We start from the raw sequence: 25,947 nt of genomic DNA on the forward strand, positions 1-25,947 counted from the left end.
AAGTGGGGTCCACTGGGGTTTGCCTACAGTTAAAAAGTTACGGAAAGGGTATATCATGAAACTTTAGCCCTTCGTTTTAAGGATATTTACAGGGAGAGCTCCTTAAAAGAAAAAAAGTGTTAACTAAAAAAATTAACTTTGGATTAACCTTATCCGCTCATTATCTAAATTACATATTTTATTTTAAAATATTAATTTATATATTGTTTTCAAATTTCTTTATTAAATGAGTAATCAATTCTTTTGTAATTATACTTCGTCTTATTTTAAGAAAGTGGATTGTTTTGCATTTAATTTTGCTTAAATTTTACAGTACATTTAAATCAAATATTTTCAACAAAATATATTTTTTTATAATTAATGTGCATTAAATTAATTAACAATAATTAGTTTGTTGTAATGCATGAAGCAAACCTCTTTATTTTTCTTTTTACAATTGTTTTACTCAATTTATCAAGCTTGTAGACATTACACTGTTATGTTAGTTATCATTTTTTTACTATTATATAAAGGCATAAATGAATAGAGTTTTCAATGAATTGTTCGTCAATATATTTTATTTTTATTTATTTATATTTGTTTATTAAATTTAACAAATGATCTTAAATACAAAAACTCGAAATTAAAACCTTATGTCTCTTGTAGCTCTCCTTAACCATTAGGTCAAGAAGCAGAGGACATGTGACTTTTTTTTTTGTTCTTTTTTCAAAAAAAGTCATTAGTTTGTTTCATACAATGTTATTACATTGTTTTTATTCATAATCATCATAACAATTGATAGACAGACCTTTGACACAAATTAATAAGTACATTTTTATTAGTGGTAATAGATTTCTCCTTTGACTTCTTTGCATTAGGTCTAAAATTTGACCACAACCCTACAATATTAATCAACATAGTCAACTTTTAAAAACAAATAAAAGGTCAAACAAATGCATAATCGAAACTGCAACAATCAAATAATAAACCTTTGTTTTCCTTTTTTCAAGGCTTAGAGCCAAAACATTATTCATATTGGATTTATGGTGTTCTTGTAGGCAGACATGTATATTTCTTTCTTGAACCATAGTGCCAAATAATCCATATAGTTTGAATCGTCATACACAATTGCACTTACGGACAAGGGACTCCACTTATATCTTGTTTCCTACATGAGCATGCAAAATATGATTTTTCTACAGTATTTGATCATATGAACTTTCGAACAGTCACTACAGAGGGTTTGGTTTTTAGCGACGTTTTTTAACCGTTTCGCGACGTTTATTAACACCACTATAAGGTTACGACGTTTGCGAAAAAATACCACACAGAGTGCCGCATATACACGCATCGCGATAAAGAGCGACATTTTTAAAAAAATACCTTAATATTAATGACGTTTGTTTGTGCGACGCCATCATTTTAGCGACATTTATATCTTAGAGACGCTGCTATTTCAGTGGCATTTTTATGAGAAAAATGTCATTTCATTGATTGCATTTGTAACAGAAAATGTCTTTACTTTGCATGGCATTTGAATATGAAAACGCCTCAATATTTATGGTTTTTGTATCTTTTAGACGCCGTTAATTCAGTGGCGTTGTTATGAGAAAAATGTTGTTGCTTTTGTGGCGTTTTTATAAAAAATACCATCGACTTAATGACATTTGCTGGAAAGAGCACCGTTACTACTAGTGGCATTTTATGCTACAAACATCACTAAATTATTCATTTAGTAGCATTGGCCAACACAAACGTCGTCATTATGTAAAAATATTTTTTTTATAATTTTTATAATAAATTTTATTTTAAATAAAGAGCTTAAATTCAGAAATTGAAATTAATATTAACTTCATTCACGTTTAAATATACATATAATTAATACAAAGTTTAATAATTAGTATAATAACATTCAAATATTGTAAATACATTAACTAAATAAAAAATTAAAATGTATGAAATAGATGACTACATACATTTTGCTGGCTCCCAATTGATGAAAAAAAATTTTCACCTTAGTAACTAGCGTGCTCAACAACCTACTAATAATACCATACAATTTTTAACACTTCATTATATGCTTTTTTTTATTTAAAAATTTTAATATTTATTAAATATAATACCTGAGTTGATGAAGCACCAAGATCATTTCCTAGAAATTGTTATTGCACAAAATTCATAAGATAATCGAATCGATCATGCAACTGTTAAAATTTTGTACACTCTAGCTCAATTCTAGTATGTTCTTCTTCAATTTTGGTACGTACATGTTCTCTTTCTGCTTCAATTTGCTGAAAACTTTATTGCATAGTTTGTAACTCTCCTCTCAATATTGAAATATCTCGCAAAGACTGACTTGCTGATAGTGTAAATTACGGAGAGTTATGTCCATAGTAGGCAAATGGTGTTGGACCCAATCAAGGCCTCGGACCCGTCCATGCCTTTCTTTTTCAACAACTTTTATGAATATCTGATTTTTCATTTCTTGCATATTGAGAGAAACTTTAAATACTATTTCAATCTCAGCAATCATTTTTTCTTTTACTTTCTCCTATGAATTTGTCATATACAACAATCAAGTTTAATGACTAATTGATTATATGTTAAAAATAGTTAATATTTACTTTATGTTAAAATAGATTATACAAATTATCATAATTTCTTATGTTTCGACATTCATGTAAGATCCATCTTTTTTTGTGTGTGTTACGCGAAAAAGTTTCACATGTCCAATTGTACTGCCCATCTCATTCTCCTATACAAAAATATATTTTATTTGATATGATACATATCAATCACAACTTATTTATGCATATCAATCTTGTCAATCAAGTATTAAAATTTTGAATAACTTTAATCTCCTTTTTTATATTTTGGCCCTGTAACAACATAATAATCTTAAATATACACAACAAATAAATGCATTTTGGGCTTTCACACATATCGATCATGGAAACCATATTCAATTATTTTCTCTTGATTTAATATGAGGGATTGAAGTCATTCAATATGTTAAAAGACATCCAAAATTTATTTGTATATTTGCCTTTTTTATGCAAAAGTATTTCCAAACAGAGATAACTAACAATTTTTTCTCCCATATCAACCATAGAAACCAATTTCAATCAATCGGACAAACTTAATATCAAGTATTGAAGGTATCAAAACTATTAAACATCAACAATAACAACAACCAGATAATAAAGGCGTAAATATACGTAAACAGTAACATTTCATACATATCATCTATGTAATTAAGTTCAAAACTTTCGATAAATTTAATATCATGTATTGAAACAATCAAATCTATTAAAACAAAATAATAAATGTTAATTTCCATATTTACCTTTCAACGATAGAAAAAAGTTCATTAATTGGAATAAGTTAATTATCATAAACTTATGATTTTTTTTGCTTTCTTGCAAAACTTTTTGATCACTTGTATGGCTATATTTTTGTTGCTTTTTGCTACCAATCCCAATCTGTTCTCTTTCTTGTCATAAAAAATAATTGCTTATATGATAGAAATAGAAATATTACCAACTTAAACCATCAAACACTTTCATCATTTCATTATATTATACAAAGTTATAAACTACTACCTCTTTTTTTCTTGAGAATCAAAATCTAACCAATTGTTCATATTGCCACCTAATCACATTACGAGGTAGATTTTGCATCGTTGCCTCTACAGTACTATTTTGATTGAAATACATATTCTTTAAACTATGCTTATAATCTTTTCATTTCTTTTTCAAGGACTTAAGCACATATGAAGTTGGTATTTCAAGTACAAATCTTGACTGTAATAATACAATAAGAAAAGTTTGAATAAGTAAACAAAATGTAAAATAAAAAATTTGAATATATCTAATTAATTATACTAATACCTCAATAAAGTTTAACACATCGACCTTAACTTCTTCTGAAATATTATGTCATGTTTCATAATGAATAGGCAATTTCATTCCATTATGGGCTAGCATGCCTAGAAATTCAGCCAATAATTAAGCCTCTTCATCAATTGGTTGCCTATCAGAGTTTGCAGACACTACAATATGCTCGTTAGAAGGTAGTGCAAATAATTCTTTCAAAGTTATCCGACCTCTGATCCTCCGTTGACCATTGTTATCAACTGTAAAAAATTATATAATATATTTGTAAAATCGTAATACTTTTATAATTATACTCGAATTTTAAAATTGGAGTAATCATACCTGCATTCAAATTTAAAGCATAATCAATTGATGGGTTACTATCTAAACCTAGACCTCTTGTATTGCTTGATTCAATATCAGTTGAAGGGTTAAAAGTGACGGAGTTAGATCCGACAGTGCGTTCATTTTTCTCTAAAGGATTCAGTCCATAGCCAATATCTAAAAGTTTATTAAATCTCGTTTCAACATCTTCCAAATAACGATAACAAAATGTCATACACTTTTCTGCTAAATATCCTTTAACAATAGAACCTTTTGGATATCATTTGTTGTGATAATAAGACTTTAACCTCCCCAAAAACCTATAGCATAAAACATTAGTCATATGTTGTTTTAAGTACATTGGCTTGATAATCAATAAAAATGTAATCAATATATTAACAAATAATACCTTTCAATATGATACATCCATCGATAATAAATCAGCCCACCGACTTTTACTTCATATGAAAAGTGAATAACCAAATGTATCATAGTAGTAAAAAAGTTTGAAGGGAAGATCTTCTCTAAATGGCATAAAATAATCGCGGCTCGATCTTGAACTTTGTCAATCTCTTTCACATTCATATATTTTTTACATAGAGATTTAAATATGTTACTCAATTCAATTACTACAAAAGTCACTTGCTTTGATATTGATAAGCGTAAAGCAATTGAAAGTAAGTCTTGCATCAAAATGTGATAATCATGTGACTTCAATGATGACAGTTTTTGCTTTTTCATATTCACACATCTTGATATATTTGATGCATAGCCATTCAAAACTTTGATATTTTTTAAAACCTTGTAAAACACATCTTTTTTGGCTTTGGAAATCCCAAAACAAGCAACAGACAATCGATATTTGCCATTAGAAAGCAACATCGGATAGAGGTCTGCGCGAATCCTCATATCAACTAGGTCAAGTTGACTTTTTAAATCATCCTTTGATCTTCTATTCACATATAGAATTATCTCGATAAAATTTTTACAAACATTATTCTCCATGTACATCAAATCAATGTTATAGTGTAATAAATTATATTCCCAATAATGTAACTTAAAAAATATACTTTTTTCCACAACTCATACTCATTTGGGTCATCTACTTCATCATCTTCTTCATCACTTTGAACATCAAGATCATCAATTTTTGTATGACTATCACCAATTTACGTAATACGAGGTCAGATACCTTCAAAAATATCTCTCACTCTTTTTTTTTATGGAGTCATTTTTTCATATATGAAATTGATATCTTTTAACTTTGACAAGATAGTAGATCTACTAATGGGTAAAGACGATCTCTTCAACTCTTCAGTTTCATCAAAGAGATATTTTTGAAATTTAAATTGATAATTATCATCTAAACATCGACGATGTCCTATATAATAGAACTTTTTACCATTACGTAACCACGTCAAACATGTTTGTGTAGCACAACATGGATAAGCATAATGACTTTTTGTACTTCAACCAGATAAATTTACATAAGTAAAAAAAATCATTGATAGTCCATAATAAAGCAGCACGCATATTGAAATTCTCTGCATTTGATGTATCATAAGTCTCAACTTATTTTCATAATTACTTTAACTCTTTAATAAGAGATTGTAAGTAGATGTCTATATCATTACCCAGACTTTTTTTCTCGAGAATTATCATAGATAATATAAATGATTGTTGCTTCATAGTAATTCATGGTGACAAATTGTAAAGAATCAATACAACTGGTCAAGTACTATAAGAAGTATTTATGATTTGGAATGGGTTGAATCCATCAGATGTTAGTCCAAACATAACATTTTGAAGATCAGATGCAAAGTTTAAAAACTTAGAATGAAATAACTTTCATGCCAAAAAATCTACAGGATGCCTCAATGATCCATTATCTGTCCATTTCTCATTATGCCACCTCATTGAATCTATAGTTTTGAAAGACATATAGAGTCGTTGTAGTTTTCGTATTAATGAAAAATAACGTAAAACCTTAACAAGCTTTTTTTTGACATATCACCATCATCATTCAACTTTTGATCGAAGTTTTTGTTTACCCAACGAGAAATATCACACAAATGATAAGATTCTTGATTTTTTCTATCCTCCCAATACAACATGCAACCATTGGGAAAACTATGAATTTTCTCATATCCGAGATCTAAATCTTTGATCATCTTCTTTGATTTCTTACAAGATTCAAAGATTTTTTTTAAAAGAAAATATTTTTTTTATAAACTATAATAATAAAGTCAGAGAGTTTTTCGTCCATCCACATAAGCATTTCAAGTAAAAAAGATGAACACAGAAAGATAACCTTGAATGCTTTAATCCCTTAAAAAGTTCTTCATTCATCTCTTCAAGCAACCTATAAAACTTTAATGCTTCTTCTCTAGGTTGTTGGTCACATACACCTATATCAGGTTTACCAAATTTATGCATTTCAACATTGAACTGATTAAATCCTTCATTTTTGTGAGAAAGATTATGAAAATTTTGATTATGAATGTTAAAAGCATCTCGTAACATGCCTTCAATGTCATCTACTATAAAGGGATCATGTTGGTAATTGAGAGCTTTTGATGTTGAAAGAACTGTAGTGAAAGACCTTGATGGTACTGAGTCTCCATGAAAATACCAATTAATATATCTCGATAGGAATCCAATACAAATTAAATGTTCATAAACAACTTGACGTATTTGTCACTCGATATTAGCATATTTCACACATGGGCATAATATCATATTATCTTCACTTGTATTCTCAAATGCAAAATTAAAAAAAAAATTTACTCCATCTCTGTACTCTTTACTTAATATACACTTTTGCATCCAACTCTTATCCATTTATTAGTTGTTACATAATCAGACCAAATGTATAGAAATAATTAATATGAAAATGAACATGTACTATTGCATAGTTTACTATATTTTAAATAACAAGAACAATACTTATATAAAATGATAACTCATTGGTAAGAAGTAATTTATCAGCTATCAGATATTATGATTATTAAAAGTCTACTACTAATGTAGACAGTACCCAAGAGTATCTGGTGTTGGGGTTGACATAAGGTGAAATAAGGTGAGTTTTGTAAAAAAAAATTTTCACAAAAAAGAAAATCATGATTTGCAAGATCTGAAAGAATAGTGGAATTAAGTAAAAGCTAAAGGCAATAAGTTATTAATAGTCAAAATAGGGTTCAAAAGACAATGCTCGAATACTAAAAGTGAAAGAAAAGGGAAAGTAAATTGTACTTGGTCTGAAAAGATATAATAATGAAGATGAAGCTTGAAGTTGGTGATTGGATGGCTAAGTTTGGGAAGATTTTTATTGGACAAGATTATGGAAGGCATTTACTAACAAAAAATGCCAACAATAATTACCTCTCAAATATTTTTTGAATATATTATAGGCACCTTGAACATATCGTCACAAAAATTTTAACACTGTTATTGAAGGCGTATATCCAAGAAAGACGCCTTTAATAAATCATATCACAGTTTGTAGTTAATTACTGAAAATGGTTATAGAAAACAACGTCCTCAATAATTTCAGTAAAAAAATTTTTGCTGATTATTGAAGGCATCCTTTATTATGACACGCCTTCAATATACCACGATGGTAATGAAAGGCGTTTATTTGAACATGCTCTTTCACTATACCTTTAAACTTAGTAATTAATTACAGAAGGCATTTGTTAGAAACAGACGACTTTAAAATTTTCTCACTAAATATTTTAAAAATTATTAAAGGTGTCTTCTACTGTAAAATATCTTCTATATACCGCTACACATATTGTAATACTGTTATTGAATACGTATATTTAAGATAGATGCCTTTAATAATTTCTATCACAGTTTGTATATAATTACTGAAGGCGATTTTAGATAACAATGCCTTTAATAATTTTTCTAATAAAAGTTTTTAGAATTATTAAAGGCATCTTTTATTATAAGCCACCTTCGATATACTACGATGGTAATCGAATGTGAGTATTAGAAAAGGCGTCATCAATTACTGAAGGCATTTGTTAATAACATACGCCTTCAAAATTTTTTTACTAAATATTTTGAGAATTATTAAAGGCGTCTTCTATTGTAAAATACCTTATATATACGGCTACACATATTGTAATACTGTTATTAAAGGTGTATATTTAAGATAGACGCCTTTAATAATTTTTATCACAGTTTGTATATAATTACTGAAGGCGATTTCAAATAACAACGCCTTTAATAATTTTCCAAATAAAAGTTTTCAGGATTATTAAAGACGTTTTTTATTATAAGTCATTTTCGATATACCACGATGGTAATCGAATGCGAGTATTAGAAAAGGCACCTTCAATTACTGAAGGCATTTGTTAATAACAAACGCCTTCAAAATTTTTCTACTAAATATTTTAAGAATTATTAAAGGCTTCTTCTACTATAAAATACTTTCTATATACCGTTACACATATTGTAACACTGTTATTGAATGCGTATATTTAAGATAGATGCCTTTAATAATTTTTATTACAGTTTGTATATAATTAATGAAGGCGATTTCAGATAACAACACCTTTAATAATTTCTCTAATAAAAGTTTTCAAGATTATTAAAGGTGTTTTTTATTATAAGCCACCTTTGATATACCACGATGGTAATCAAAGGCGTTTATTAGAAAAAACACCTTCAATTACTGAAGGCATTTGTTAATAACAGACGCCTTCATAATTTTCTCACTAAATATTTTAAGAATTATTAAATGCATCTTCTACTGTAAAATACCTTTTATATATCACTATATATATTGTAACACTGTTATTAAAGGCGTATATTTAAGATAAAAACCTTTAATAATTTCTATCACAGTTTGTATATAATTACTGAAGGCAATTTCAGATAACAACGCCTTCAATATTTTTTCAACAAAATTTTTTTAGATTGTTAAATACATCTTTTATTATAAGCCGCCTTTAATAATTTGTTATAAGCTTTGGAAATCTATACTTATTGAAGGCGATTTTTTTCTAAAAATGCCTTTTATAATTTTTAAAATTTAGAAAAGGTATTTTTTTTTTATAAAAATCACCTTTAATGAGTTGGGTACACAATTTTAAAGGCTTATAATTAAAGGCATCTTTTTTGTAAGAAACGCCTTTTATAATCTCTAATAAAATTTTCAAGTGATTATTGAAGGCATTGTTCCATGAAATGCCTTTATTAATTAATTTTATATTCATTTCCCTGCCTTGAACATAGAAAGTTATAGAGTCCTGGTACATAGAACGATTAGAAGCTATGTTATTCTACCAAACAAACCAAATCCTTAAACACATTTCTACCAGACCGTTACTTTTTTTCTATAATTCCTCGCCTTTGACCTTCAACAAATCACTACTGCGAACCTCTGTTTTAAGTTGGTAAGTCTTTTTTTTTAGTTTACTGTATTATTTACACCTTCAATAGAGAATTTTTATTTTTTTAGTTCCTTAATATTGGCATATGCATTTATATATTTTCATTAATATTGGCAAGTATGTTGTTTTTATGTAGTACGTATTCCTCTAGATTGTGGTTTGCTGAACCTTATTGACTGATATGTATTGCTGAATGATATTGTATTGCTGAATGATATTGTATGATATTGAGGGTCTGAATAATATTTCATGTTGAATGGTTTGCTGAACTTGCTACTTATATTGTTTTGTTGAATAAGTTTGAATAGGGGCTGAATGGTGTTTCTGAGTGGTTTGCTGAAGAGTGTGTATGAGCATATTACTGAATGGTGTGTTAAATGATGTTTCTGTTCTCAATATGGTATTAGTTGTATTAAATTAAGTACAATGATCAATTTAGAAGGTCATATTATGTAATTCATATTATGATCAATATTACAGGAAATATGAACTCCGAACAACCTCATTCTCCTTCTAATGAACATGCAAAAAAAAAGTGTAGGATAAAAAAGAAAGAAAAAGGGCCCAAATAAAAAATCAAATTGACTGATAGTAAAATTCATGTTAAATTCAATCAAAGTGGGCAGTTTGTGTCGGAAGGAGCTGCGAAGATGGCTACTTATATTGGAGCCATCGTCCGTATGAAGATTTCAATTACGTACACCAATTGGCAATGAGTTTTTGATGATATAAAAGATGAGATATGACAATCTGTTGTGGTATGTTTATGCAACTATTTCGTAAACTTTGTTATATGATCATTTAAATAAAATTCAATGTGTTGATACTATTTGTGTTAACTTATTTAGGAACGGTTTGACGTCCTAATTAAGTGTAAAAAGATTGTGTTACAATCTGCTGTGAAAGTTTTCAAAGACTTTAAAAGTAGATTGACAACTCAATATATTTTATTGATGGCTAGTGAAGGTAATATTTTGGCTGTTCCACCTACGACATATGCAGATGTCATAAGTGTGAAAGATTAGACAAATTTTATTTAATATTGGTTTTCAAAAGATTTCTCGGTACGTAAACCCATTACTAAATTAAACAAAGTTTATAAGTCTTTATGCAATATAGCATTTGATTTTCATATATGATTAACATAATTTCTTGATTTTGTAAAAAATCAAAGAACAACATCGGGACATTCGGGCCAAACAGCAATATCACCATCGGACAGCAAGAAAAGGATATGCAACTGTGAAGTATAAGCTTGTATGTCTTCGCACACTTGTTTTATACTCATTAATGAATATTTATGAACATTAATTTCATACATTTTGATTTTTTTATTACCGTAATTTAATAAAAATCAGTAAGCTTAAACACAAAAATTTCTAGATGGGATGTCTGAAAACAAGGACATCTACGAAATGATAGATCCCTTGCAGATGAAACAACCGAAGAACTAACAAAAAAGATTATATGTATAACTATTTTTTTACTATAATGTATGATTGGTAATGTGGTTGTATGCATGAGTGTATACTAGCTTGTATAGATTTGTTTTAACATCTCAACTTATTATTGTCTTTCAGGATGATTATGCTGTTAAAGTAAAATCTGATGAATTGACAACCCAGTATGACGAAGATCCTTTGTCTTTAGCATTAGCGCTAAAAAAAGGCCTGGTCGGGTTTGTGGGATTGGTAAATTTGTCTTGTCATTAACGCATTTTGGTAAATAAGCAAAAACTCCAAGAATGAGAAATGCACAATATAAAGCAATAATTTCACAACAATAGCAATAAATTAATGACCAGGAGTAACGTCTCAATGACCAACAGTAAAGATTCGCTGCGTTGGAGTCCATGTTGGCAATAATGCAGCAAGTAATGCCAGTACCCTAGCCTGATAGCATCATCCTCATGAGAGAAGCTGTCAATGCAAGTAACGAAGCGATCCTATCATCCACTACCACCCAAGAAGTAAGATTTTTGTTATAATTTGAATATTAATTTGATTATAATATTAAGTGATTTGGTTTAATACTTATAGATAAGTTTAATATTGTAGGAAGATGTTCAGCCTCAACGTCTAACCCTTACCCAGGCTTCCATGAATGAGTTAACAAAATATTTGCTAGACAAATGTACTGACAAAAACTTCATATCCATTGAGGCTGAAAAAGACTTATTTAATAAACAATAATTTTCTTTCATTGGTATGGATGAGGTGAAAGAAATTTATGAAATGGATGAATTATCAGTTGCTAAAATCATTACTTATATGAGGTAAGCTTATAAATACAAATATACACATTCAATATGTAGTAAGTTAGTATTAGGGTGTAATACTAACCAGCACTATTGATTGTTATCGTGTAGCTTCCTATATAGAAATAGCTGAATTGGAGACAGTTGACGAACATATTTCGATTTATTAACCCCAACTTCATTAGTGAACAGAGTGGCACAGTCATGTATCATGCTAATCATATGATCCAATGTATGAAAAGATCGATTGATTATTATTTGCTCTCGTATAATGCGCAGTAAGCTATATTCAAACCTTAATTACTCCAACCTGCTCCATTTTATGATCTAATGCTTATTCTGAGTATATCATTGTTATTATTTTGCAATCATCATTAGGTGCTTATTGTGATTGACATAAAATTCTTAATGCCATACTTTTTTAATTCAGTTAATCCAACGGGGATGCCTAACCTTGATATTGAAACTTTTATAAAAAGGTATTACAGTACTTTATTATATTATATATGTTATGTTTCTTCATATTGTAAATTTTATTTAGGTTCCCACTAATTTTTTCTTTTCAATTTAAAGTAATATATGCATTCAATAAGAAGATAAAGAAATCGAAATTTGTGTTATTATCGATAAATGTCAAATTTATTCTTTTAATGCTGAGTTTGTGTAGATAACTATTTTTTAAACTGACTCAATTTAATTTTTAGGTTCCTTGTCAATCCGGTAATACTGAATGTGGATATTATATCCTTTGTTTTATGCAGGAGATTGTGTTACATGATTTTATGACCACACCATTCAAGGTTAGCATAAATTTCATAAACTCGTTATATATTCAAAAAAATAAAATGGTACATTATGTTCTCATTTCTTAACATTTACGTCTGATTTTTTTTTAATGGAAGGGTAAAGAAAGCTTCACAGAATAGGAGCTGGACGAAGTCCATAAAGAATGGTGTGATTATGTATTGTCATTTATCAATGTTGATAAACCTTCAGGTTAGACATTGTTAGTTGATATAAATATATATGGAACAAATTGTTATAATGTTGTTAATATGCAATGTTGAATGAAAACTTTAAGTTTGTACATTGGGGCAGGGTATTGGTTTAATATTATTGATATACTTAATATGAATACACTATGTGTAATTATTAAATTACTAAGTATGTTTATTTCAAAAAATTATATTAATATGGTAACGTTATCAGTTTTAATTTTGGATGTGTGGTAAATTTTTTGGAATACAACAATGTTCATTATACAAATTCCAAAATGTAATTCATAGTATCCGATATATAAATCAAATGTTTTATGGGCATAAATATACAACTGCCAGCAAACGTTTTTCTGGACATAAACGTACAACTGACTTCACATATCAATTATGTTTATTTGATGCCATCAATGAAGGCATTTTTAGCAAGAAAACGCCTTCATTCACCCCTACAGAAAACATTAAAGGCGTTTTTTTATCAAAATTACCTTCAATAATCCTTCAGAAAATTATTCTCTAGAATATTAAAGGCATTTTAGGCAAAAAATGCCTTCAATAATACTAACTAAAAATAAATCGAATGGATTATGAACGGTATTTTCCTACGGGTAAAGCCATCAATAATCCTAACAAAAAGTTATGAAGGCATTTTTGGATATAGCTGCCTTCAATAATTCAACCATTAAATATTATCCATGCGAATATTAAAGGCGTTTTAAGCCAAAAACGCCTTCAACCATCCCATCCAAGTTTTGTCTATGGAATATTTAAGGCGTTTATTATAAAATCGCCTTTAAAAATTCAAAAAAAATTTACTGGATTATAAAAGGCAAGTTTGGCCAAAAACATCTTTAATAATCGACTCCATATTTTTCGTATCGATTATTAAGGTCGTCTCTCAACAATAAACGCCTTCAATATTCTATGATAAATTTTTTAAAACAATTGGTGAAGACGTTTATGTTAAGAAAATGCCTAGAATAAGCAATAACAAATAATATGTGCCTAAATCCAAAAAAAGCCTGAAAGGCGGATCGAACCAACAATCTTATGGTAATTAAATATCTGTACGATCCTAACAATTTGATAAGCTTAATATTGGTTGAGTTTTTGAAGAAAATAAATTTAATAAGACTGAAAAAAATTTTAACCTAAATTAAAGTCATTTCTTGTAGACAACTCTTTCTTTAATCTCATACAATTTTTTATAACGTGATTATTGAAGGCATTGTCTGCCAAAAATACGCCTTAACTATTCATCAAAACTTTTAATAAAAAATATTCAAGGTGATTTAGTCGAGAAACACCTCTAATATCAAGTCTTCAGTGACGTTTATAAGTAACAACGCCACTATTTGAATATTTAGTGGCGTTTGGATAATAAACACTTGAAGTTTTGTAAAAACATGAAAGTTAGCGACGTTTATAAGTGAAAGGCCGCTATAAAACTGTCGCTAATACGCTATTTTGCTGTAGTGAGTATGCAAAATGTGAAGATCATCGGCCATTCTAGACCAATGGAAGCCCAATCAAAAGGGAGTTGTTCCATTTAAATTTCCATGGCTCATGTTTTCACGAGGTGAAAATGGTATATTGTATAGTTGCTATGACCCTATTGTCAACTTGATGCATTAATCCCTGAGCTGGAAGACTGTTAAGTTCGATTCTCGAACCGAGGTTGGCTTCTCGTAACAAAAGCTCCGAGATCAATATTCTTCTTTGAACGTTTCACAAGAACAATGATTCAGCTTCCAAATTTGATGGAAGACAACTGGTTTGAAAGATTTTGTTTCTTGGATCCACCAGCTTCATCAGCCTGGCAAATATTTGGTATCCATCATTCATATCAAGAGTCAATTGTAATATCACATTTGAGTTCAGCTGACGAAGATTGAACTTTTCATAGAATTTCTTCTGAAACATTACCATATCCTTCTTTTACCAACCCTGTTTTTGATGGCCAACGCTTTTGCTATTTGGGAAATAATGGAAGCCTTGTTTTATTCAAAATCACAGAGGCAAACTTGGATTGGTCTGTTGATTCTTCACTATCACGCTCCATGTCCTGTAGCTCATCACGTAGGTTTATGGTCTGCCATGAAAACGAGCTGATCTCAGTGTTCCAGGATCAAATGGAAAGGTCCATATTCAAGCTCGATAGAAGAGTAGCCAAATGGGTTGAAACCAAAAGTATTGACAAGGAGATCTTGTATTTGAGCCAACCCACATGTTTGGTTGTTGAAGCAATGGACCAAAAAATAAGAAACACAATTCAGTTCTCCATTTTCGATGACATCAACAATGGTGGCAGTAACATTTCTTATTCTTTGAGGAATCGAAAATACCAAACCTACAATAGGGCTTATGTTTGTTCATCGCTTGCAGATCTTTATGACACCAAGGAATTCTTATGTGCAACTTGGATTCAACCTTTGGTGGTGCCTGAGATGATGACCACTGATGTTTGATTTTCATTCTTTGTTATCATTGCCTTTGTTTTAGTTGGACCGATACACAGACGGGTTGTCCATCTTGCGTGAGTTTGCTACGAGAGAACTACCTGCACCGAGGGTCAGTATGTGTCGATGGTGTTCGAGACAAGTGTCAAGACCAAGGATCAACATGTGACGTTGGTAGTTCGAAATATGTGCCGATGGTAATTGAGACATGTGCATGCACTGAGTGTCATTTGGTGTCGATAGTGATCATGGAGCAAACAAGTGCCTTGGGAGAGATAAAAAATGAGAGTAGGGTCACAGTGCACATGCAGGATCAAGTCTTAGTAAAATTTCTAAGATTGAGATATTAAATTATTAATAAAAGTATTTTTTAATTTAATTTCAATTTAAAAATATTAAAATATTGTTAAATATTTTAATATAAAATTTTGAAACTTCCGAACATTTTGTCCAAAATCAACTAAGTTTGAAATAAAATTTTTAAAAGGTTAATCAAGTTTGGTTCAAATTTAACCCATGAACATCTCTAATATTTTAATAAACTTTCATTTATTCTACTCTTAATTAATATTTTTATATTTTATTCATGTCTTATTTTAAATTATCAAATGCTTACGTGACTCATAAAAAAAATTGATCCATACAAACTTTGAAACACCTCATCGGTATACCATTTATCCTATTTAGATCTTGCCAACGAGTAAAGAAAATTGACATGCATCACATTTAATCCAAATTATGCAATTATATTTTTAAATATAAAATTTACAAGATAAAAAGATAAAAGAATAGACTTATCTCACTTTAACCTAAAACCTTCCTGCTTTCACCATTTCTTTTACATAAACGTGAACATCACATTTGTTTTATATTATACTTCATTAATTCAAAAATACTTTAATGTAATGCATTTGCTTTAAAATTGGTCTTCCTAATGTCATTTCATTATTGTAGCTGGTTAATTTTATAAAAAGAAAAATTATTTTCTTGGAAAAAATGAGAATTTTTTATTTTATAAAAAATTTAAATATAAATAAATTATTTAATTTTAAATCATAAGATGTACCGTATTCAATAATCTAAATATAATTATTAAAACTTATATATTTAATATGGTTCAAAAATTAAAACAATCGATTAAATTCGAACGTACTTGTGCATTGAGCCAGGCTCTTGGTGGTAAAGAGGAGAATTCATTTTTCATAGGCAACTGTATATTTCCAAGATGGCTAACGAAAATGGAAAAATAAGAACCAAAATGGAAAGAAATGGACCTAACCCTAACCAACCCCAATAGGGTTCACGTGTGCGTGAGGTGACGTTTTGTCGGACCCTTGCTCGTCCAAAGACAGCGACGCGAAGCGAACTTTGGGCACAGAAAATCATCCCCCTTTTCTTTTCTTTCTTTCTTTCTCCTTTTTCTCTTCTTACAATATTTATCATTTCCTCTCTCCCCTTTTTCTCTCCAATTTATCCATTATGAGTTCGCCGACAACCGCCATATCTCAGCCGCTCCAAAGCTCCGCAATATCCGCTGCCTTTCCCACCGGTGCAATCAAAACAACGCCGTTTTGTTTATAAATTGCAAAAAAAAATGAATTATATATTAAACATTCAAAGAAACGAAAGAAAATCGTTGTTGTTCTTATCATGTTATCTATGTATAGATTCACTTTCACGAATCTCTTGTTCGTTTTTCTTTTTTCTTTATTGGCTCGATTGGCATTAGAAATGTGTTTGTTTTTCCTATTTTTGATTAAAATTTTTGTTCAGTTTTACTTATCCGACGAATTAGCTGCTCGACTCTGTTCGCTAGGAAGGTTAGGTTTTTGTTTGCTTTGATGCTCTATGTGTGTTCATTTGCTGTAAAAGCTGTTTGGTTTCTGAGAATGTGAAAGAAACGTGATCATGAAGTATAAGGTCTTTTTTTTTTTTTTTGAATCGGATATTAGAATAACTGATACATGCACGAAATAAGGTTAGCGTTTAGTTTGCATTGCCATTGAAGTTAATTTTTAGTTAAAAGAACTGTAAAATCATAAGAAAGATGGCTCCTTTATCTTGTTACTTTCCAGAAGCTTGGCAGATGAAAATTTTCGGCTTCCACGTGTTAGTTTGGTTGTTCTAAGAACTGTTGAGTAAGAGTGAGAAAAAAAATTGAAAAAATCGAAAATCAAAAATCAATTTAAAATTGTAGTATTTCATTTGAATTGTTTTTTTTTAGTCGATTCGAATTAAATTTAAATATTAAATATATATATATATATATTAGGTTATTGAATTTTGTACGGAAGTTAAAAAATTGAATTGAATCGAATTATATATTTTTATTAGTTTTTATATTTTATTAAATTTTTTAAAAATAAAAATATAATTTTATATCAAAATTTATTTAAATATATTAAAATTTTATATTAAAATAATATAAAAAAACAAAATGTTTAAATTTTAAAACCAAGAAACTGAATTTTTATAAAAAAAAAAAAAATTTTATATCAAAATCTATTTAAATATATTAAAATTTTAGATTAAAATAATATATTAAAACAAAAAATTTTAAATTTTAAAACTGATAAACCGAACTGAAATGAATCAATAAAATTCGGTTCAAATCGGATTGTATGAAGACTCAATTTGAATTTAGAACAGATTTTAAAAATTTATAATATTATACAATATCTAAAAATCAAACCGAATTTAATCTGATCCAAACATTATCACTCATTCTTGAGTGACTTATCTTTTTCTTCACGGTAATGATTGAAGTTACCATAAGTTGAATATCTCACTTTAAAAGTCAAATACATGAATTTTATGTTCTAAAATGGTAATAGAGGTGGAGTGGTAGTGATATGTGAAATAATATTTGGAAGTGATTGCATTTATGATTTTTTGAGGTAAAGTCAATGGTCAATGGGGGACTGATGCGGGTTGAATGATGGTAATTAATGAAAACTTAGATTTTTGGGAATACAGTTATGGAAATCAATGCAATGCCATGAAGTGTTTAAGATTAATTATGCATGCTCGACAAAGACAAGTGGAATATGGGATGAGGTACTGAGAGGATACATGTTGACATTGGCAGAAGGATTTCATTTAGCTCCATTTTTTGTGCTTGCAGGGTCAAAGTTTAAAATAAAAGAAATTAACCAATTTTATATCAACAGTGGGGCAATTGCTAGATAACTTGGAGTGTCTAATTGATGACTTTAATTTACCTGAGAAGTGTTTAACAAGGTGTCAGGCTCAGCTGAGAACAGAAATTGGTGTGTTGATTTCCTATGAGGGAACCGTTGTGCCATGTGTCCTGTTTGTCCTGCTGCACTGTGAAAATATCTGTGCTTAATGATTGTGTGTCATGAGGTCTTGGATGGATGACTATTGCCTTGTAGAAATGGGGAGAGAAAGTGGGGTGGAGCAAGCATTTCAGTGTAAGCTTTAGCAAGAGCATTATTGACTTAGTTGGGGTTTTGTATTTCTAATTATAGTTAGACTCATTTGCTGAACAAAATCGGTGGTTATCATTTTATGCTTTATGTTTTGGAGTTGGGATGTGGAAGTTACTTTGGAAATTACTTCTTTCTATTGGAATATGTGGTTCTATAAGGCAAATTCAGAAGAAGGAAAGTGTTTTTCTGATGAAAGAATGGTTGATAATCCTGCTAAATGACTTAAATTTTCGACTACCATGCTATTTTCTCTGCAATATCAAGTATCTTACTTCTGCTGTTGTTTTGACTCTGATTTTAGCTGTTGCAGTGACAGAAATCATGATATTGTAGGTATGCATTGACAGTCCTACATATATTATCCATTCTGAAAAATTTTAGCAGTGTATGTTAACAATAACTCATACATACATAGAAATTAATTTAAAAATGTGATTGACAGATTCAGTTTATTTAGGATCTGGGGACACCATTTATGATATATAATGTGGGAGCTTAGGTGTACTACCTTCTCTTGCATCCTGTTTATTTAATCGTGTAATTGCGGAAACTTGACTATAATTTGATAAGATTGTTTATTTACGCAGTTATTGTATTTAAGCTGGAAGATCCGTCCATAACTCTGTTGCTTTTCGTATTGTTTCTGGTTGAACAGCTTCATGTTGCAGCTTTAAGTACCTCTTGAGATCTACTTCGAAATCAATGTACGTGTAGGTGGGAAATTTGCCATTGATAGTAGTACTGTGGGAAACTCATTACAGGTTTGAGAGTCTCTGTCATTTAAGAAGTGCGAAGCTGTTGTTTGATCTACTGTATTCAAGCTTTTGAGTCCCAGAGAGGCAGGGAATGCAACTTATACTACAGCAAGTTTTAAATAAATACCTTTCTCAGTGTTTCAAATTTACTTTCAAATGTCAAAAGTTGATATGGCAGTCATTAAACCTGAGGTAAGTTGTTCTGAGTCCATTTAAATTTACATGTTGTTGTTTTTTCTTTCATCATAATGAATGGAGGTGAAGTAGCATCCCCTTTTCTATTCACTTCTTTTACGTTTTAGGTAATTTAGTCATTATTATACAGTTCAAACTAGTGCAGTTTCTTTCACATTCTTCAGGGTTCTTTTTCGGTAGGTATAAAAGGCGTATTCTTTAGGGCTTCCTGCATTACTTTAGAAACTACATTACCTAGGTAATCAGCAAAATATTGGCACTGGTGTGACATGAAACTAATTATGGTGCTTTGAATAGTTTTTGTTTGTTTGCACTTTTATCTATTATGTCCATAACTTCCTTGACTTTCTTGACCTATGTAATGTGAGTTAGGCTAGATGGACACCCCAATGGAATAATGTCCTGAGCAGGATGGTGAATGACAACCAGGTTTCTGCCTGGTGAAATTTGGGCTTTACATAGACTGCTTAGTAGAGTTCAAGGAGCGCACAAAAAAATATATAGTTCGAGTGTTTGAAGGATGGGGATATACGTAAAGTAACTCAGATTGGGTAGGATGGGTTAACTGTTTAGCTGGTGAAAGGCTTAGAATTTATTGTAAAGTTGGTAATACTGGCAATTACACTTTACTGATCTTGGTTTGTTTTCGAATGTATCTTTAATTTTATTCTGAAGCTTTTGCGGATTCATTCTCAGATGATGAAGTCTTATATTTGGCTTCAAACTGCTGATGGCTCAATCCAACGAGTGGAACAGGAGGTCGCAATGTTTTCCCCAATGATATGTCATGAAGTGATACAAAAGGGCATGGGATCCTGCAAGAATTATGCTATCTCTCTTCCTCAGCTAGACAATCCTGCCGTGTTAAGCCTAATTCTTGATTATTGCCGGTTTCGTCGAGTGCCAGGTCACTCTGACAAGGTAGATTTAACATATTTCTCAATTAGCATTTAACTCTTATGTTTGATGTTCTCCTCTTGCTTTCTTTAATAGATGTTTAATCTATCTGGAAGTGGCATAAATGGAGCCAATTTTTTCCATTCTTTAGGTATAGAATAGTTTTCTTTGTATGTTTCATTTCTCTTACCCATTTTTTTGAAAAAGAAAAAGAAGACACGTTTATAGGATATTTGGTTCCATATGGTGAGCTGACTCTGTGCTTCCTCTTCTCCTTTGCATGTTTATTTTTTATGTTTGAAGGAGCTTAAGTCTTTTGACGAAAAGTTTATCCGAATGGACACAAAGAGGCTCTGTGAGTTGACATCTGCTGCTGACAGCCTGCAGTTAAAACCTCTAGTCGATCTTACTAGTCGTGCCCTTGCACGAATTATTGAGGGGAAAACTCCTGAGGAGATGCGTGAGATATTTCATTTGCCTCATGATCTTACTGAGGTGTCTGGTGCTAGTTGAAACTTCTTTACTTATTATTGTCCGTTTTCTTAATCTCTTCTATTATTTTTAATACTTATTTTGTTGGTTTAGGAAGAAAAGTTGGAGCCTTTGAAAAACACAACTGATGACCCACGCATTCGACTGTTGAATAGATTTTAGGCAAAAAAGAGGAAGGAACTAAAAGAGAGGGAGAAACTAAAGGTGACTCTCTCTTGCTTGTTTTCTGCTGTTTCCATGCTCTGATTATTTCCTACCTGTGCAGTGTCACTCCTCAGTAGTGTGTTTTTCTGGTTGACATGAGCTTGCTCTGTCAACTAATTTCATAATGCATCATTATGCAACTCCCTGCTTAAAATGCATGTAAATAAGCTAAGACTTCCGTGTCTCAGAATGTTGAAGTTGAAGAAGAGCATATGGACGATCGTTCAGTTGATGATCTCTTGTTATTTATTAATGGAGGCGATGGAGATATGCTTAAGTTTTGTTTTGATGTAGTTTGTTTGCATATATTTAATTTTCTATCCCAAAGATTGTAGTTCTGTATTACCTTCTTTGTTTCATGAGAACTGTGGTTGGTTGACCTGCTTAAATTGGCAGAAGAGTCTTGATATATGGTTTTACTGATTAAATAGCTCTTCTCCTAAAAGAATAGTAAAATTCAGTTCAGCTCCTCTGGTTGCATTCCATGTCAATTTCAATGTCCAAATGTCCTCTTCCTCTGCAGTCATTTGGGACTGTGAGGGACTGAAGAGTGAATGATAGGGTTGAAATTGGACAAAAAAGGCAAATTGTTTTGTGTTCCTTTATCAGAAAGCAGTTTGATAATTTATAAGTTTCAAAGACATAATGTTACAAGATGACCTGTTTTAAGGATTGTAGAAAATGAACTTTTCAGAATATAGGATAATAAAGTGATTAATGTGCCTTTATTTGTTTCCTTCAATCATCATCTTCTAGGAATAATTTTCCAAAAAACTAAAATTGAAAATTATCGAGGTTTTACACTCAATTATGGATATCAAGTAACAGATAAGAGTGTTTAGCAATGCTAATTATACTTGTCTGTTTGGTAGTTGGCATCTGTACTGGCACATAAGTTTTATATATCGGAATTGTAATCTTTTACTATTGTTCTGCTTGTATGGATGCCCTAAACTTTGTCTCTTAGTCTTCTTTTTCTAATTTCTTCTGAAGGCCTCATAGGAGGTTAGGCAATTCTGTTTTGCAGATTCTAAAGGGATTAAAACTTCAAAGAGTAAAATGAAGAACCGAAGAAGAAAAGATCAGCAGAAGAGCGCGTCTGCCAATGAAGCCACTAAAAACCATAATAAGGTCTGAACCTCTCCATTGTTACTTCTCTTTTCTTTCTATCAATACTGCCAAGTTACCGAAGTTCCCCTCATGTTCCAGGAGCCAAATGGTCTTAACTCTGTATGCTGTAGTGCCAAATTTGGTCAGAAAATTCGGCCCAGTATTGGTGCTACCTCAAACTTACAGGATGTCGAAGATGACATTTTTTCCAATAAAAATGAGTTTGATGATGGTGATATTGATGATGAGATTGATCCAGCATTGAAGGAAAAAATATACGGGTAAAGATGGATATTTTCCTCTTAATTCTTCATCTTCCTCCTCCTCTTCACTCCCTTCTTCTCCTCTCTCTGTGAGCATTGAAGGAAAAAAATAATCATACCGTCATTTTTTAGGGATTCACGCGTAAATCCATTTATATTTCTAGAAGGAACTGCTGCAACATCTTTATTGGTAATAGAAACAGAAGATCTTGTCATCCAGTGTTCTGTTTATTCTGTATACTTGGACTATGCTGGAATTTGGAAAAGAATCTGATATCATTGCTCTTAATCTTTGAAAAACTCTGTTCTAGTCCATATTATTTTTAGAGATTGTTCATATGAATTTGTAGTCCTACTAGTGGAGGAAAAATAGTACCGTGGACAACAACAATGAAACTTGCAGCCAATGAAGTACCAATGTTGAATGTCTTATAATTGTTTTACAAGATTTCAGAGGAAATTTGTATCTGTAGCCCTAATGATCTTCCTTTATGTCTTTTGTTAAGAGAGGTGGAAGATTTTGCCCGTCGATTAAATTCAGATTGGCCTGAAAGAATGCAAGAAATCCTCTCTTTGGGTCAAGAAAGGAAACCAGATGAATTTTTCACTTAATGGCAATGGTTTGGCAAGGAGACATGAGAGTATTTGCTTTCCCTTTTCTATTATAAGTTTGTCTAGTGTTGCTTGTGAAAAGTTTTAATCGGATTTCCTGTGATTTTTCATTTGCTTTTTCACTGTATCCATTATTGCGAAATGGGATAATGTTACTAATAGCCGAAATATTATAAAATATTCAATATGATACATCTTAAAAATCTTTAATATAATACATGAATTATAAATTTATTAATTAATGTGATATTTGAAAGATTATTTATCTGTCATGCGTTATTTTTTAGAGTTAACACATTAAAAGTAAGTACAACATTAGTCAATAAATTCATATATCATATTAATGATTTTTAAAATTTATGTATTGCATTAAATATTTCACTATAATTTAAGAATCATCTCTGTAAAATTAACTATTTGAATTTGTAAACAAAATGCACCTACGCGTTTGCATTCTCATCTGCTCCCTTGATGCTGAAATTCAAATAACGATTTTCTTGGTTGTGATGGTTCATTGTTTAGAATTCAAAACAAAACTTCATTTTTTTGGCTTTGTTTCCAACTATTATTTTCATTTAATCGAATAAGTAAATAACTAGCACTAAAATATTCGCATGGCGAGTGTCAGGTCCGGAGCAGAGATGGTTTCACAATGACTGTACTTCCTTAGCTCAAATCACAGCATGGACAATTTTGATTAGATGCTTATCAGGTGGTTGAATGATGGCACCTAGCAGGGTTGGGATCTTCGGCATTACGGATCTCTTGTAAGTTTTTAACTTCTTAATTTCTTTTTTTTTTTTTTTCTCTCTTTGTTGTGCTTAGTCAGGATGCAATTTTGATTTTGTGGACAACATCTTTGTTTTCTGGTAATAGAAAGAAATAAGAAGGGAACTGTGTTTTATTGAACCAGTTCTGGTCAATTTTACTTCCTCTCCCAAAGCTACCAAAGAAAAAACACAAAAAAAATAGCGAATCTTATTCGTGTTCATTACTCAAAATTTCACTCTTGATACTAATATCAACTCAGGACTCAATATCGATCTTATTTCTAAGATAAAAATTAAGAATTCTTCAATTAAAAAATTTTTTATGCGAAAATTTTTTTGTTTTCCTCGTAACATCTAAATAATTATGGATAAAAACATCCCTCAATATATCAAAAAATTTTCGTTTATCTATATTGTAATTATAAGAAATCTCTTCTCTCTTATTTACTTGTAACGGTGATCCATGAGTATATGAGTCCTCTTATCTTGATAATTAATAAATATATATGATAATAAATTATATCTATAATGTTTTTTAAAATTATCTTTTTTATATTTTTGCTCTTGATTCCATTTTTGTTATTGATTCAGTAATGAATTAGCTTGAAAATCTTTTTTTTTTTTTTTCGTAATGTATTAATCTTTCTTTTTCATCTGAATCCCATTTTGTTAAATCTTTATTTTGAGTCATAGTGTTGATTGACTCTATGTCGCCATTGTTCTGGTACTAATCTAAGCCATATACTCTGAACTAAGTCTGATATTCGCCCAAATCATGTTTGGGCAATTATGGTCTTATTTTAGAAGTCCCATTCATGCTGTTTTCAGTTGCCTGTATAAAGCAAAAATATTATCTTTAGGATTGTAAAGAGTCGAATATAAATAAATTTTATTATGTTTGTGATTTTTTTATTTAATTAATGAATCTTGAAATATTATTTATATTTGTTGATTATATTTAATAAATAAATTTAAATAAATAAAAATCAAGTTTATATATAAATTATTTATAAAATATTATGTTTGTTTAATTCTTTAATTAACTTTGGATTCATTTCAAATAATTATTGAATTTTAAATTTTAAATTTAATTTAATTGATTCATTATTGGTATTAATGTGGATCCTCCATTGCAGGCTTGCAGCTTCAGTGCCGTCTGTGTAACGAAACTAGCTACTATCAATGAGGTCAGGTCAATCATCTACTAACACGTTTCTTCCTCTTACTGGTTGGAAAAGGAATTCAACCAATTATTAGTTGAAATGTACCAGGAAACCAGTGAGGTTGATATTACCTGATCCAGATGGAAAATTTATTTCTTGTGCGTCGATCTGTACGTAGGACTTAAGCGTCGTTGATGAAGGGCTATGATTGTCGCAGGAAAAAGGATGGCTTCATTTTGTTTGCATTTGGATTCGATAACTTTTCCCTTACTTCGTTATGGGTCTGGGATTGGAAAGAAATCCCCAAGGATGAAAAGATCAAATCGAATCAATAAATTTATTGCTAGCACAAGTTGAATATTGGTTTACCATAAGCAATGGTTTCTTTACACCAAAAGGCATATGCTATATCCAATTTAATGGGAGAAAATGATGTGATACGGGCATGAGTACACAAACAATTCAGTACTCTCACTTCTCAAAACCCACCAAAAATAAAAAAAAAATAAATAGATCCCTTTTTAAAAGGCAAAAATGATGTGATACGTGCATAAGGACACAAAATCCTATTGTATTTTCTGAAATATTATTTTTTCATTAAACTCTTGTTAAAAAAATTTTAATTGTTTCGATCCAATTAAAAATTTAATTGGATAAAAATATATATTTAAAAATTTAACTAATTTGAAACAAAAATTTAAATTTTAATTAATTACAATAAAATAACACATTTAAATATTAAA

At 30.2% G+C, this 25,947-nt stretch overlaps 1 pseudogene across 1 annotated transcript; it reads left to right on the top strand.

Annotated features, from left to right (window-relative positions):
• The first annotated feature begins 16,445 nt into the window (after nt 1-16,445).
• Nucleotides 16,446-23,458, top strand: LOC111288596 (SKP1-like protein 21; annotated as a pseudogene). Its single transcript, XR_016341411.1, has 9 exons — nt 16,446-16,840; nt 19,399-19,690; nt 20,390-20,614; nt 20,894-21,085; nt 21,176-21,286; nt 21,475-21,551; nt 22,312-22,417; nt 22,496-22,677; nt 23,166-23,458. The product of XR_016341411.1 is annotated as an SKP1-like protein 21 (transcript).
• Nucleotides 23,459-25,947: the final 2,489 nt, after the last annotated feature.

The sequence above is a fragment of the Durio zibethinus genome, chromosome 4 (genome assembly GCF_047325235.1).
Source record: "Durio zibethinus cultivar Kanyao isolate XHJ-2024 chromosome 4, ASM4732523v1, whole genome shotgun sequence".
In the NCBI taxonomy this organism is placed as follows: domain Eukaryota; kingdom Viridiplantae; phylum Streptophyta; class Magnoliopsida; order Malvales; family Malvaceae; genus Durio; species Durio zibethinus.